The sequence below is a fragment of the Callospermophilus lateralis genome, chromosome 2 (genome assembly GCF_048772815.1).
Source record: "Callospermophilus lateralis isolate mCalLat2 chromosome 2, mCalLat2.hap1, whole genome shotgun sequence".
Classification (NCBI taxonomy): Eukaryota; Metazoa; Chordata; class Mammalia; order Rodentia; family Sciuridae; genus Callospermophilus; species Callospermophilus lateralis.
In genome coordinates this window covers 48,322,110-48,339,828 of record NC_135306.1, presented here as the reverse complement: position 1 = coordinate 48,339,828, position 17,719 = coordinate 48,322,110, and the positions used below count along the sequence as shown (strand labels likewise).

General features: G+C 37.9%; 1 pseudogene; it reads left to right on the top strand.

Moving 5' to 3' along the window:
• Positions 1-8,290: 8,290 nt before the first annotated feature.
• On the top strand, positions 8,291-8,860 carry LOC143390912 (interferon alpha-5-like; annotated as a pseudogene).
• The last annotated feature ends 8,859 nt before the right edge of the window (positions 8,861-17,719 follow it).

Sequence of the window (17,719 nt, the reverse complement as noted above, 5' to 3'; positions counted from 1 at the left end):
TAAATAAATGACAGCAGGATGCATTACAATTCTTATTACACACATACAGTGCAACTTTTCATTTCTCTGGTTGCATAAAAAGTATGTTGGCATCAATTTGTGTCTTCATAACTGTACTTTGGATAATGATGCCCATCACATTCCACCATCCTTGCTAATCCCCTGCCCCCTCCTTTTCCCTCCCACCCCTCTGCCCTATCTAGAATCCATCTATTCCTCCCATGCTCCCCCTTCCTACCACACTATGAGTCAGTCCCCTTATATCAGAGAAAACATTTGGCATTTGTTTTTTTTGGGGGGATTGGCTAACTTCATTTAACATTATCTTCTCCAATGCCATCCATTTACCTGCAAATGCCATGATTTTATTCTCTTTTATTGCTGAGTAAAATTCCATTGTGTATATATGCCACATTTTTTTATCCATTCATGCACTGAAGGGCATGTAGGTTGGCTCCACAGTTTAGCTGTTGTGAATTGTGCTTCTATAAACATTAATGTGGCTGTGACCCTGTAGTACGCTGATTTTAAATCCTTTGAGTATAGACCGAGGAGAGGGATAGCTGGGTCAAATATTGGTTCTATTCCCAGATTTTTTAAGAGTAATTTGCCAATTTTACAAATTCCTTTCTACAATCAGGTCCTTTCCTTGACTTTCCAACCAGCAGAAAATTCTCACTCTCACTCTGAGTAAGGATTGAGCTTCTGTTAGTCCTGCTTTGAATTGGCTATCAGAGCACAAAGTAGAGTAAAGGACTTCAGAGGACACAGCTGCCAGCTGACTCTATGGAGTCTATTTGGGTAGGACCAGGAAGGATTCAGGCAATCTGCATGGCACTGATGGATAAGTGAATCCTGATGTGATTGTGAACAGCTCAGGTGGAAGGAGGGAGCATTGTTTCAGTTGGGGTCTCTTGAGTTTCTCTGTAAGATGAAACTACAACTTTCCATTGCTTCTTTCCTGTTGATGAGCTGGAGGGTTTTGGTTTATTTGAGAAGTAATTTCGGTCCCTTCGTTTTCTTTCCTTCTCCACCATTTGTGACAAGGCAATTTGTTCAGGAGTACAGTCACCTTGACTTTTTTTTTTTTTTTTTTTTTTTTTTTAATAAACCTGGCTGTCTTTGAGTGCTTAACATCTTTCAAACATGATGACCTCTACCTTTCTTTGCTTACTGCTTAGTTCATGTAATTTTTCTTTATATTCACATTCTATTTGATGTTTATATAATATGAAAGAGTTATACCATTAACTTCATAATGTAACCCCTCCTTGAAAATCTCTGTAACCATATATTGCTTCAAATCCTAGATTTGCTATATATTCAAAAGCATTTGGGAGCCTGGAGGCAAGATTCGAGTCATGGGGTGTATTTGGGCTGTGAGACCCAGTGAACACTGAGCTGTCCAGCCCACCCACATTTCCAATGCAGAGAGAGGATGTGATTCACCTACCTGCAACTACATCTAGTCCACCTAATAAGGAGAACCAAAAATATAAGGAGTTTGTAAGAGGTGTAGGGATTAGAACACAGTACAATCTGGTGACACAACCTGGAGAAAACTTGCTGTTTTGGAGGTGTTAGTCTTACAAGAAAGGAAAAATAAAAGCTATACTAATTTGATGTACTTGAAATGCTACAGAGTAATGTAAGGACAACAGGTTTTCTTTCAACAGGAGGCTTTAAGTACAAACAATTACGTGGAGGAAAAGCTAGTAGATGACATTTCTATGGAGCCTGGGAGACAGGATGGTGTATGAGCCTGCAGGCAGATGGTCATTGTGATCCAGGGGATAACCAATACCAGGGGAGAAGATAAGAATTTAGGATTCCTTTCTGCCAGTCTATTGATGATGACATGAGAATGCACATGGTCTTGGATGTTCCTCTCTCTAATGGTGGACTTTAATTTCCCTCCCTTTGAATGGGAGCTGATACTGGTGACATTTCTCTAACACATAGAAAAGGAAATCTAGCAACCACAGAGTGGAGAATGGAGGAACCTGGCAGAGACCACCTTAACCAAGTGATTAAGTTTAACATCAGCAGTAATGAGACACTGAGACATATCCCCAAGTCATCCCTTGATGTGAGAGCATATCACTGCTACGTGCTCCTCCCCTAAGCATCCAGTTTAATTACAAGAAAACACTGCACTCATCGGAACTGGTGATTTCTACCAAATAAGTGACCAGAATCCTTCCAAGTCTCAAGGTCATAAAAGCCAGGAAGACTGAGTATGTATTAGGGACTGCAGGGCAGTACAGAGACAGACAGAATGTAGTGTGGGACGCTGGATTGATTCTTGGGACATTACAAGACATCAGTGGGGGAACTTGAGAAACTCTGAATGAAGTTTTGTTAATGTCTTGCTCCAATGTCATTGTCTTAGTTTCTAGTAGTTGTACCATGGTAATGTAAGTTGTTGACATTAGGAGAAGCTAGGCAAAAGAGAAGGGAGGAACTTTGAAGCTCCATAAGTCTAACACTGTTTCAAAATAAAAGTTTAAAGAAAAAGCTTCCAAGATTCATAGTAGTACTGATTGAATTTAAAAACTATATCTTATTAAAACAGTTTGGTAAATTCTCACTTTTAAAGTAAAAATCTAAATCCCATAAAATGGTTCAGCAGAGAGTTGTGACTCTTATTCCTTAACTCTTAATGTTCTGTCAAAGATTCTCTTTGAGCAAACTTCAGTCAGGTGATCTGAGTACTCTTTGGAGGTTTTGTGGCCCAGTGTTTGCTCTGCCTAGTCCAGATGTCATAAAAATCCTGGTAATTTAGGTTTATGAGACTCTCCTATCTCTTGGTATTGGCACCCTTGATATCTGATCCAATGTCTTGTGTCTCATACTTCATATCTGGAAAAGAGGCCTGCCTTTACAAGAGTTCTGTTAAGTTGGTTTGGTAAAGATCCCCTCACCCCTGATGTCTTCGATTAGCAATTTTCCATCCGCTGCACCCATTCTACTGGTTGGCTACAAATGTCAGGCTGTCTTTGATGCATTGGGAATTGAGACCCTGTCTCTCTCCTCTTTGTGACAGTCTTGATGCCTGTCCCAATATGTCTGAATAAAGTCTTCCTTAGTGTTTTACCTAGTATCACCATAATTTTTCTTCACTTGTCAGTCAGGTAACCCAGAAGGCTAAAACTAACAGGTACCTACCAGCTGGCAAGTCAGATGACTCAGAGCCTTAGTCATCTCAGGCCACACCTCCAGTGCCTTCAGAGTGCCCTTCCAGATGTGAGCTCCCTGAGCTCTGAGCCTGAGGTCACTGGTATAGTTCTGATTTGGCTCATGCTTCTAGCCTGACCACGATTCAGGCTTGCACTTTGTCTGTGAAAATTAAGGCCTTAGTCCATAAGGTTTTAAATATATTTGAATAAGTGGATGGGAGTATGTAGGATTTCAGTCATATATGAATATGGTTGATCTATGTTCCAACATGGTTTTGCTATTTATGGACTCCCTGTGTTTCTAGTTTTCTTTTGTAAATGCGGGATACATGAATATAATGCTGGACTAATCAAAGAGTTTTACAAAGATCATTAAGCCTGTGAAGACTCAATGAAAAAAAAAATAAGACTGATGTGTAAGTAAACTGGGCCTACTTTAGTACTAAGGTAACCTTTGGCTTTAGCAAATGGGCTATTCACTGAAGGAGTCAAATGGAAGATGAAGAAAAATACTTTACCATTACTTAGACAGGATCACTGGGAAATCATTGATCAGTCTAGAAATCCGCTCCCCATACAGCTTGTAAGAGCCAAAGACTCTGAGTAGGCTGGTCTATGTTGCAACAATGGTTTTGTTACTTATGGACTCCCTGTGTTTCTCTTTTTCTTTTGTAAATGGGAGATACCTATATATATATGTATATATACATATATATATATAATGTAAATACATTATATATTTTATATGAACATATATTTATTTTTATATAGATGTATAGATTTTTAGTGTAAATATGTATTTTATGTATCTCATATATGTAATATAGAGATGTATGTATATCATATATATTTAATTAATTAATATGTATTCATATTATTTTGTATATTTATTTTCCATATATCTGTATATCAATATTTAACTATCTTTATATATAAAGAGAATAAACCTTTTGTTTTCTTAATGATTCTGTTTTTTACTCATATCTTTAAAAAAAGTCACCAAATCTGGTTTGATACTAACTGAACATGAGGAATGCCATTGTTTCATTTATCTTGCTATTGATAAGAATAGCCAGTTTCAACTTGTTGATGTTGGTTCCAGGAAAGGACCACCAGTGTAGTGTAGTCTCCCTCCCTCTGAGCCAGGCATTTCTTAGAAGTGGAAACTTCTCTGCTCCTTCCAGTCCAGAAGACAATCCCTTGTCCTAGAGTTTGCATTTCAAGGGAGACAAAGTGTAGGCACCTGAGAATGTATTGGAGCTGCAGTTGAAAATTCTCTTTGCTTAATTAGGTTAAACTTGGACTGTACAACTAAAATAAAAGTTTAAATATATATTATATAAATGAATAGTGACACATATATTAAATAATATCAATATAAATTAAATGATAAATATACACTATGTATTTCATATATAAATATTTATAAATTATTACATATATTTATTAGATTATTATATAAGGACACATATTCAAGCACCTGTAATATGTAATGTATGAAATACATATTTGTATTTTATAAAATATGCTATTAACATACATATTAAATAACATGAATATATATTTTCTATAAAACATAATATATTGATATTATTAAATGTATATCAATAAATATAAAATATAAGTCTATTTGAATATTACACGAACATAAATTTTTATAATTTAGATGCTCATTTTATATAAAGCATACTGTATATCATGCTTCATAATTAGATAAATAATATAGTATTCATATATAATACACATAATATATTAAAATATATACTTATATGATATAAATATATGTATTGAATGAGTGTTTTATAATGTATATATAAATAACATATACTATACATATTTTATATACAATGCTATGTATGTTTTTATAACATAAAAATATAATATATATGTTATTTCATATACGTAATACATGACATACATTCAATTGTATAAATTTATGTTATTTAAACTCATACTGTATATTATAGGGATATATTAATATATTTTAAGAATAAACAAAATATAATATCAAATGTATGATATACTCTTCTATCATATATTAAACTTCATTATCTCAATTGAAAAAATGATCATCCTGAAATATCATTGACTTTGCCTCTTATAACTTTAGGAAAGTAAAATGATATGAAATTCTTATTTAGTATAAATAAAAAGCTTTTAACTCAAAATAATGTTGTGAGTTTTAACATGCCTCACTTTTCCAACTCCTTCAGTGCCATCATATTGAAAACTTAACTGCCGGAAAATACTAAAAACATCCATAGAGGGGCACTGAACACTCCCTGCTCCGGCTCCAGAGAAGACCATGTCTCCAACTCTCCTAAAAGGGTCTCAATTCTGGTCACTTCCGGTACCCCTTGACTGTCTACACTTTTCTGATTCTCCCCGTAGTGCCTACAGGGTACTCTAAACACACAATCTGTGTGATTACAACCTATACCATCTCGAGTCCTCCACTCCTTGAATAAACGAATTCTTCACCAAAAAAAGTAGTTTAGATTGTGTAGTGGCTAACCAAGAAAAGCTCAGGCAGTTTCTACCTCACCAAGGATAAGGAGGTTCACTGTTGTTCAAAGTTGACATAACCAGCTAGGATGCTTGTCTCCAACTGCAGAGCCCAACTTCAGGGGTTTTGGCTTAAATTCTTTTTGTCAAAGACTTTCTACTTAAATGATTATGCAAAAGGTAAAAGTTTTGGTCCTTGCTTTTTTAAACTTTAGTGATTTCTTTCATCTTCTGAAGAGCCTGAGGCCACCTCTTGAGCAGACTCACAGTGTAGCAGTGTCCGCTGGCCCCTCAGATGCAGGCTGAACCACTGAATCTCAGAGTGGTCCAGATCTTTCAGCTAATAGCAGGAGTGATGATGCGCTGCTTCCACACTGCCTGCTCTCTTGGCTGGGGCATGCCTTTGAACTGTGACCTGGAAAACAAGGAAATCTTTCTGATTAAGACGGCTGAAAAGCACTCCCTCTCAGAAATGCCTGACCAACACAGCTGACTTTCATTTTCCTTGGAAAACAGGGAAGATTACCCAAATCCAGAAGACAGAAGCCACCTGTCTCTACCATATGATGCTCCAGCAGATGTTCCTTCTCTTCAGCAGGATGGTCAACCGTGCTGCTGGAGATAAGGTCCTTCTCGATCAATAGGCTTCATCTCAGTCTGGATTAACTGAAGTTGACACACATAGAAAAAGCTTTGTGTCTCCATTAGGGATTTGCAGTCCGAAAGTATTTCCAGAGAATCACTTGCTATCTGAAGGGAAAGAAATACAACTCCTGTGCCTAGGAGGTTGTCTGAGGGGAAACAGAATTGTCCTTTTCCCTCATTAGCAATCATCAAAGTCAAGTCAACAAATAAAAAGAAAATTTATACTTACCGCTCCCTCTAAACAATTACACAAGTGTTTTATGAACCCCTAAACACTATCTCGCCTCAGTTTTGCAACAGATGAAAAATATATAAAGCCAAAATAATGAGATTATTTTAAAAATCTGTTGTGCATGAGGCGTTTAAAATTGACCAATAACTTTTAGAAAGAAACGTATGGTTTATTTTCTTAAATAAATAATGTTATGATTTTAAATTTGTGTCTTTCTGTTGAAATTCTTGAGGACGATTTGCAGTTTCCAATGTTTGAAATTTGTTTTTTTTTCCAAAGGAAAGATTCCTGGAGATGGTATTTTTGAACTACATTCCTCAGTTAAGTTGATGCTAGTTTCTTAAAAGACAAGCAAGAACTGTCAGTAACTAGATCATAATACAAAGTTACCTTGCTTTCATAAAAGAGCTGGGTGTAGGAATTCCAGTCAGGTGACAATGTGATTGGACCATTTCCAACAGTGATTCAAGGACTTGAGTGTCATCCCATTGGTGGCTTTGCCCAAGATCATGTAACTCCAAAATGTTACTGGGGTGCTGGAATATATTCCACTGCACTAGAAAGGGAGAAAGTGTGGTGAATCACATGAGGATGATTTCACAGACCAAAAACAAGCAGAAAAAGATCATTTCCATCCATATGTACTTGGTGTGTGTTTATGCATATGTGATACCTACATGCAAAGATGGAGGATAAGGCATCATAGCTAGATAACTTGTGGAAAAAGAAGACAAGTTCTTTGAAAGTCCGGTCTTCATTTTTACACTGTGTGTACTAAACTAATTTAAGTAGTAAAAAAAAAAAAAAAACATTTCCTTGAAGTATGCACTTTAGAAAAATAATTCTGTCCCAAAGTGTCATTCCACAAAATTGAATGTCATGAGAAAAGATGACATTCCTTAAGGTTCCTACTATCAATGACTCTGTAAAAGAAGTTGCTTCTCAAAGTCAGGTTAATGTTCAAAACTGGCCAAGTTTTTATCAAACATAAATTTGATACATATGATTTCTATAAGTAAGTTAGTTTCATTAAAGTCACTAAGTAAATTTATTTGAACAGTTAAGTTCAATGCCAAAAGCTTTTCAGCCTAATTTTTAACTGAGTTTGTTTTAGACATTTTGAACTCTGTATTGAATACAATGTTTAAATTTAACACTTTTACTTACAAAATAGACATATCCATTGTGTATATAAATACATACACAGTATATCTGTTATTAAAATTTAATAGGCTGAGCATGAATGTGCACACCTTTAATGCAAGTGACTTCCCCAGGCAGAGACAAGAGGATCTCAAGTTTGAGGACAGCCTCAGAAACTAAAGGAAGCCATAGCAACTTAAAAGGTCCTGTCTCAAAATAAAAATAAAAAGGGCTGGGGATGTGACTCAGTGTAAAAGTGCCTCAGGGTTCAATCCCCAGTAACCCCTACCCCCAAATAAAAAAATAGGAGTTTCAATTGGGAAAATAATTCTAAAAAAGGGTCTGGGGACAGGGAAGGGGAATCAATAATAAAAAAATGATTGGGAAACTTTGCTCTAAGCATATGTAGTGAATGCATAAAGGGAAGCAAAAACACAAGTAGAAAGTACTGGTGACATTCAGAAAAATGAAAGCATATTAGTTACTATTTAAGACATAGGAACAAGTCAAGGACTTAAGAGAACCTAGAGGCAAAGGTGCAAGATCACCCATCTCAAGCAGCCCAGCAGCATCTGCAAGATCCCCAATGGCCTTTCCCTTGGCTTTCCTGCTGGCCCTGGTGGTGTTCAGCTGCAAGAACACCTGCTCTCTGGGCTGTGACCTGCCTCAAATACACAACCTGGGTTTTGAAACTCCTGAGAAAAATGCGGAGGGGGCTCTGACACTCCTACAAAAAATGAGAATTCCCACTTTCTCCTGCATGAACTATAGAAAGGACTTTGCCTTCCCCCAGAAGCTGTTGGAGGGTGAGCAGGTGCAGAAGGCTTAAATTGTTACTATCCTCCATGAGATGACCCAGCAGATCTTGAGCCTCCTCAGCACCCAGGAGGCCTTTGCTGCTTTGGACAAGACCCTCCTGGACACCTTCCTCACTGGTCTCTATCAGCAGCTGGATGACCTGAAAGCCTGTGTGTCCAAGCAGGCACACGTAGAAGAGGCTCCCCTGAGGGCTGTGAGGAAATACTTCCACAGGATCACCGTCTACCTGAAGGAGAAGAAATACCTGCCTTGTGCCTGGGAGGTGGTCAGAGCAGGAATCATGAAATCCTTCTCTTCATCAGCCAACTTGTATGGAAGACTAAGGAGCATGGAATGAGACCTGGTCCAGCAGGGAAATGCTTCTCGCTGATGAACACACCTTACCACACTCCCACAAGTTCTGGAACTTCAAAGACTCATTCTTGCTGTAACTGTGACAAGAATTCAAGCAATCTGTCAGATGTTTTCAGCAGTTTAGGCAATATTGCTTTCAAATCTACAGGCACTAGTCCCTTACATCGCTGCAGATGTCATCTATTTATTTATTTAAATATTTATTTATTTAACTATTTATAAAATTTAATTTATTTTGTTTATGTATTATTATGTATACCTTTAAAGTATGATTAATAAAACATTTTCTTTATATTTAATCAGTTTAATTTGCATTCTTCATTTGTAAATTCTTCAATTTTTAAATTAAATTCTTGCAGGTGGATGAGGGGTTGGGTAAATGTTTCCTTTTTTTTCTTTCTCTTCTTTTTTGGTACTGGGTGTTTAAATCAGGGGCACTCAGCCACTGAGCAACATCCCCAGCCCTATTTGTTTAGACACAGGGTCTCACTGAGTTGCTTAGTACCTTGCTTTGGCTGACGATGGCTTTGAACTTGTGATCCTCCTGCTTCAGCCTCCTGAGTGCCTGAGACTACAGGCGTGCATCAGTGTGCCTGGCAGTTGTGTAAATATTTATTTTCACTTTCTTCCCTTTTATTGTAAATAGCAATGAAAATTTTAGTTCTAAATGCTGTTTTCTAGGTTGATTTCCTTTCATTCACATCATTATCTTTGCATTTTCCCATCAGCTTAGCCATGATACTTTTAGGCAAGTTGAGGTTAACAGAAAATCAACAAAATGTGGATATTATTAAAGAGAAGCATGAAAATCATACCCCAGTTGAGGGAAAAGGTAACAGGATTTCTCTTACTCATCTCTCCATCTATTCCAATGGGAATCCTATTTAGATATTCTTCATCTCTCACTAATTATGCCAGTCCCACCTATTTTCCCCTGTAGTGATGCTTCTAATACTCACAACAGGTAGTACATAAAAATACAAAAGTTGTGCATTTTAGTGGGATACCATATTATGTCTGGTGCAATGTTTTAATCAGGTTAAACACACTCATCTTCTTGAACATTTATCATGTCTCTGTTGTGAACATCTCAAGATCCCTCCCTCCAGCTTTTTCAAATGCCCAGGAGGTTCGTACTCTGTACAGTCGCCATGTCCTGCATTTGCCCACCAGCTCCTTGCCCCTTTCCACTTGTTTTGTGGCAAGTGTTGATCAGCCTTTTTCATCTTCTCCTACCTTCCACTCTCTCAGGCCTCCGGTAAGCACCATTCCACTCTCAGCTCCTATGACATCAGCTTCTCTCTATTTCACATGTAACATCCTGTGGCACTTGTCTTCCTGTCCTGAGTCATTGCATTTTACATGATGATCTCCAGTTCCATCCATGCTGCAGATCATAGCTTTTCATTCATGTGTGTGTGTGTGTTTATGAATAATAAACAGTACATAGTATACAATTATTTTAAAATATCATCATAATATACATATATGTATATGTGTTTATAAACATTTCATTTGTGGATTGTGAGTACTGTGACACACTCCCTTTCTCCTTACTTCCGTGGATCCTATCTTGTCACTGTCATATCATAATTGTTTCTTTCCTCTCTGATTCAGAAATCTCCAGTGTGGCCTGGTGTGGTGGTGCATGCCTGTAATCCCGGAGGCTCTCCAGCCTGAGGCAGGAGGATGGCAAATTCAAAACCATCCTTAGCAACCTAGCGAGGCCCTAAGCAACTTAGTGATACACTGCCTCAAAATCAAAAAGTAAAAGAGCTGGGATGTGGCTCAATGGTTAAGTGTCCCTGGGTTGAATTCCTGGTATAAAACAAAAAAGCAAGCAAAACCACAAAAACAAAACAAAGACAAAAACCTACTGTGATATCTTCCTTCATTTTTCATTAACCTGCCCCAGTATACATCTGCTTCCTGTTCTATTATGGTTTCTGACTATAAATTTTCTCTACAATTGTATGCAGCCATCAACTGAAAGCAATGATTGTATGAAAGCATTAGGTTTTCCAGAAACTTCCAAGAGAAGTTTTAGTTCCTCCTGGTTAATACTTTTAGAATTAAAGGAGAGTAGTCATTATAATGATGTAACAGTAACTGTGACAAAAAAGAAAGAGAAAGTATGATTCATTTCATTCTGGAAGCTATTAAAATAATGACAGAAGAAGACAGCACCTACTTGGCCAAGATGGATGGAGAGAGTCCAAGTCTGGCAATCAAACTTCTGTTCTATGTACAATTCTGTGTCCTGGAAAGAAGCTTTTTCCCCAGAGCTAATATAGGCTGTTCTCCTGCGAGGAAGTGACCCCAATACTGGAAGAGTCCATTTCCTTGATTTTCCATCTCAGAGAGGGAAAAGACTCCTGTCCCCATGCAGATAGTGTCTTTTTGGCAAAGAAGAAGTGTGTGGGAGAAAGGGTCAGAGTGCTACCCTTCATTCCAGCCTGCTCAGCCTTCCAGAGTCTCCTGGCCCTTCAGTCCCATTGGTGTGTGATGTTAGGAGGCAGGAGAGCATACCTATTGGATACGGAACTATAGGAAAATCAAGAAAAATCTAAGTGGCTAGTTTTGCAATTTTATTCATAGTAGATCATCTAGCATGACTTTATAGTGAAGAGAAAATTCTGTTTTGGGAAGGAGGGATTGAACCCAATGCTTTACCATGGAGCCCCGACTCAAGTTCTTTTAATTTTTTTTATTTTGAGACAACTTATAACTTACCAAATTGCTTAGGGCCTCACTAAGTTGCTGAGACTGGTCTTGAACTTGTCATCTCCTCCTTCCTTAGCCTCCTGAGTCACTGGGATTGAAGTTATGCACCACCAAGCCTAGATAAGAGAATATTCTTACTGTCTCTTTGAATAATGAGTTGGAAGATTTACTCTGCCTTGATTCAGGAGTAAGACACAAGAAGACAAATGTAAAGGGATTTCAAAAAATGCAGAAATGGCCAACTGACAGCTTGTGGAAAAATCCATTGGGGAAGACTTTGGGAAGTTTAAAGAAGTTTGAATAATGTGGTTACTTAAGAGGATGATCAGGAATTGCCTGTGAAATGCTCTTCTAGCAGAAAGGGACTTGGAGTGAGGGAGGGAGACACTGAAACCATAGCTCAGATGACAGACCCAAACTTTAGATTCTTCTCCAGATGAGAAGAGGTGGGGCTGGAAACTCAAAATTATATTTTAAAATGATTTTTGTCTTTGTCTTATTTCTTTCTGCACCACTTGTTGGAGACTCAGTTTAGGAGAGGCAAAAAAAATTTGCAACTTCTTTATTCACCTGTGGGCTTCCTTTCTCCTCATTTCTCTGTTTCTCTCTCTCTCTCTCTCTCTCTCTCTCTCTCTCTCTCTCTCTCTCTCTCTCTCTCTCCTCTCTCATAGCTTAACATCTTTCAACATTATTTCCCTTGTTCATTCTTTAATTATTTTTTAATGTTGTTCACCTATTTAATGTCACTTTACATTTAATTCTTTCCCATGTCATGCTCTTTGTACAAAAATTGCAATATTTGGCTCTGGATTTTCAACTTAAACTGAAACATCTCTGGAACCATCTTCTGATCATATCCAGATGTTAATTTATTATACAGTGGAAACTCTTGGAAACCAGGTGAGGAAGTGGTGAAGCTGGCAGCCGGGAGGCTCCATCTCAGTTTGGAAACAGGAGTAGAGAAGGATAATGGGAGATCCCTGGTACTGCCCTAGGTGACTTGGAAAATACCAGCTGGAGAAAGCTTGGCTCACTGTTATAAGAAACAACAGGTGAAGGTGGCCGCACCTCAACCCTCCCTGCCTGCCAAGCCTCACACTGCACAGGCCAAGGTTGGCCTACTGAACACAGAAAGATAGTCCATAGACAAACACTTGCTCCTGATAAGCTGGTAAAGATTCCAATAGCTCCTCTGTGCTGCCGTTAGAAGCCTCCAGGTAGGACCTGCACAGAGGACATGGTTTCATTTGCTTAGAAAACCAATGTACACATCAAGACATGAAAAGTTGAAAAGGTCAACAGTAGCTTGAGAGTGCAGAGGGAGAACACAGATGCTTAAATAATTGACTGGGGCATCAGCGGGGTCCCCAGGAGTTGCCACAATATAAATGGGCAGCATTGAGGAATGGCTCAAATAATTCCAATTCAAAGGGAGAGAATAGTGAAGTACACGTTGCAGAGCTCTCCCATGGAGATGTGGGCAACGTCAGTGCTCTCAGCACAGGTGACATTGAGACCACTGCCAATGCAGGGTATGAGAGGGGACAAGAGTGATACCCATGGAGATCAGCAAATGAACACAGCATGGGAAATCATTCATGGAACCATGAAATCTCTTCCATTTGGTCACCATGTAGACTCCTTTAAAAACAAAACAAAATGAAGTAGTACTTGGGCAGAAAGGATGTATGCAGATAAGTGAGCAGCACATTTAGCAAAACATGGAGTAGGGCCTTCCCACCAGGATAGGCACTGGTAATGCACATATGGGAAGGTCACAGTTTCCAATGGCAGCAAAGATATTTATGAGGGTTCCTTTATTTAATGGGATTGATTGAAAAGAAGAAATTGGTGGATCAGTTCTTTTGTTTTCTTTCCAGTGGGTACATTTGCATTAAGTAGATATAAACATAATGTTAAGAGTTCAGACCCCTACCTGAGATTAGAGTCCTCCTCCCCAGCCAAAAAAGGGAAAATAATGCCCTTCATGAGTAAGCTTTTAGCATTTTCTCATTTAATATTAGTTTTAATGGATGATCACATCTGGATTAAATGGGAGAACCTTCAGGCAGTCCATTGACTGATCTTTGAGCCTCTGTCAGAATCAGGCATTTCCCTGCCTTGGGCACCTGAGCATTGGCCCTCAGTCTTTCCCTCTGCCTTGACCCTGGGGCTCAATTTGGCTGCATTGCATGTGGCTAACTTACACTCTGCCAATAGGCAAGGGAGAGTAACTTCCTCCTTTCACTTTCGTGAAATTATGACATCCGTTTCTTTTCCCTTTTACCCACAAACTGTCTAGTTTTGCTTTTTAGGAAAGTTGAAATGAGAAACAAAATCTGATAGAGAAAAGCAGTGGAGGCTTTCATCTTTCTTCTGCTTTCCATTATTTGTCTGACTTCATTATAAAAGCCTAATGCATTTCCTGGTAAACCACCATTAAAAAGAATGTACAAAAAAATTAAAGTGACAAAATCACAGAGAAGGAGAGGAAAGAAGGCTTTTCCTCCCTGGCTTGATAGCCTGGGTCTCACCACCCTGCACTGTCGGAGTGAGACAGAGACCAAGAGTAATGATCCCCAATGGAACCACACTGACTGTGACCAACTGAAGGCCATGTGTTTCTGTAAGTTCAGCTTCACACAAGGGACAGAATCTTCCATGAATGCCTTGTGCCCAGCTAAGAAAATCTGAGGAAGACAAGAATTCTAAAAAGTGGAAGAATTTAACAATAAAATTGTAATTAGAAAAACACATCTTACTTGTCTATTGAAGGCAAATGATTCTTATTAGATAAGTCCTCTAGCTCCCTAATCATAACAAACCTTTAATCTCAGAATTAGAAGACTGTTGATACTTTTGATACCTGGGTACATGTATCAGGAGAGGAGAAGTCACTACTGAATGCTAAGATCCTTGTGCCAAGAACTCTAGAGTCAGTGGCAAGAATCATGGAGAGTTTATTATTTTGTCAATAAAGAAATGAGTCTCAGTAACAAAGTTCTCACATCATGAAGAGGTGGTGCACCTGCTCTCTAGAGGAGTCTGGTGAGTGTGGACTGAGGACACTTTGTCATCTGACAGCAGAACTTGTTACTAGTTGTGACAATCACATTGAGCGCCTGATGGTGTTGGGGAAATATTATTATATTGAAATTATAATCTCCATACTCATAAACAGCTGAGAAAGACCTGGATTCCTCCTACAATTATTGGTAGACCGAGGAACATTGTAGACCTCAGTAAGAAAATGATGGACAACAAAGACAATGTCTACATTAAATCTGATCTTTTGGCTCAGTGAAACACAACCACACAGAACTGCAGGAGTATGTCCTAAAAGGAGAGGAACAGAAAGAAATTCATTCACCAGTAATCAGTAGCTTCTGCTGTGAATAAATCAAAGCACAGTCCCATTCTGGAACTTTACTGCCAAAGATGATATTGGAAAACATGGAACAACTTCAGGGATTCATAGGTCTGAGGGAGCAGACTTTCTGTGCCAAAAAAGGAGGGAACAATGAACATTAGGATCAGGACTAAAAGTTTATTTCTGGTAGAGAGAAGAGTAATATTTATAGATGAAAAAAAGTGTGTCTTTGTGTCTGTGTGAGTGTGTGTTTGTGTGAGATAGAGAGATTGGAATTATAGTCCTGTTTGATACTGAAGGTCACTAATTTTTGTAAAATTGGGTTCTCATGGAGGACAATGTCATCAGTGAATCCCCTGTGCCCAGCTCAGAGATTTAAAAGATATAATTCAGAGGTTAAGCAGATAAATTGGATCATAAGGTAGTACTTAGAAAACTTAAATTATTTGTGTACTGAAGTTTAAATGACTGTTACAGTCACTCTAGCTGTACAAAGAGAAAACCTTTGCTATCAGCATCTGGTTCTATACACACTTTTGTCATTAGGTCAAAGACACTTCCCATTGAACTGATAAGTATCCATTTGGATGGGCACATCTGAAACTTACTTGTACAACTACTTTCTGGTGTAAAATCAATAAATTAGGTTGATGTCATCTTGTTTGATCACCATCAGATGGTCTTAGAAATGCCTGAAAGACAGAGCCAACTTCCATATTTTTTTGGAAAAGAGGGAAGATCACCCAAATCCAGAAGACGGAAGCTACCTATCTCTACCATCTGATAATCCAGCCAGATGTTCAATTTCAACAGCACAGTGGATAACTGTGCTGTTGGAGATGAGTTCCTCCTTGATCAACTACTCTCTCGGCTTTGTCTCAGTCTGGATCAACTGAAGCTGACACAGGTAGAAAAATCATGTCTCCATTAGCGATTTGCTCCCCGTAAGAATTTCCAAAGAATCATCTGCTATCTGAAGGAAAAGGAAAACAGCTCCTGTGCTTGGGAGGTTGTCAGAAGGAAAATTGAATTGTCCTTTTTCATCATTAGCAATCATCAAAGAAAAGTCAGCAAAGAAAGAAGAGACTCAAGCTGATGACAACCTCTACCCAATTACATGATTTTTTTCCTGAATCCCCAAACACAATCTCATAGTCTATAAGTTTTGCACCTGCAAAAAAAATCTCAAATCTTAGCCATGAGAGTATTTTAAATAAGTGTAATACATCCTGCATTTTCAATTGACCAAATATATTTAGAGAGAATAGCATGATTTATTTTGAAGAAATAATGTCATTATTTATAAATTTAATTTTTTCAATAAAATTCTTGAAGACAATTTGGAGTTTCAAGAAGTTTGAAATTTAATCTTCTCATGGAAAAGAATTCATCAAGATTGCTGTTTTGACTGACTATTTTCAGTTAGTTTGATGCTAGGTTCTGAACAGAGAACAAAAATATATATTAAGTTACTGGATCTTAATACAAATTTATCTTTCTTTCAACAATAGCTCTGTGTAGTAATTCCTGTCAGAAGATCCCTTGGTTGGCTCTCTCCCACAATGATTCAAGGACTGAACTACAATGTTCAAGTCATATTGAACTCAGAGAAGCTTCTGCTAAAGCACTTCATTGTGAATTTTCCTGGGGATTCTTTTTTTTTTTTTTCCTGAAGAGGTTTCTTTTTCTAAGTAATAGAAATTTCTCAGCTCTGTTATAATTTTATGGAACCAACTTCATATTATGTGATTCATTTTTAACCAAAATGTCATGGTGTGGCACATTATTGTGTTCTTTATTGAACTGATCTTGACAGAAGTTCTTTCAGTCAATATTTTTCCCAAGATTTGGGAAGTTGCCACACAGTTTTTACTTGAATAAGCTTTCTGATCCTCTCTGTTGTCATCTTTCACATTTCTTTAAGTCACATATTCATGTTTGATGGTATATGTACCATAGTTTCCTTTTGCTTTTGTCCTTCGTTTTAGTTTTCTTTTTGTGTCTCTAATTGACTTATTTCAAACAGTCTGTCTTTGTGTTTATTGACTCTGTCTTCTACATGATTCAGCCTATTGTTGAAAATCTATTAAGCTTTTCAGTACACTTTTCAGCTCCAGAATCTATTTGGTTCTTTTACATGGGTTCTGTTCCATTATCTAACTTATGTTTGGTTCATAAATTGTTCTCTTGATTTCATTTCACTCTCTGTCTTCTCCTGCATCTCATTAAGCTTCTTTAATGTATTCAATTTTAAATATTTTGTCTGGTAATTCTTATATCTCTATTTCCTTGGGATCTGTTACTGGTGGTGATTTATTATTCCTTTGTTGGTGATGTGTTTGACTCATACCTCATGATCCATGTACCTTGCGTTGGTATCTGTGCATTTGCAGGGGCAAGCAGCTCTAACATTCTTATAGCCTTATTTCATCAGGTAAAGATTTTCTCCATTGCTTCCCCAGGATGACGGGATTCCTTCTGGCATCAATGTTTGGTGGAAAGGGAGTCAGATCATATGGCAGCTACTGAGTCTGTAGTATGGAAGGGAGTTGATAGGCCTGATTCTAGGTGCTAGGAGGTTGGCATGGATCCTGCCTGGTCACTGGATGGATAAGACCAGGACTTTGGTCAGTAGGGCTGGCACTGGGAGAGAACTTGCTTTAGGATCCACAGTTGAAACTGCAAAAGGTGGGCCTGTTATCAGTTAAATAGATGGATATGCTTCCCAATAGGTATTTTGAATATCTT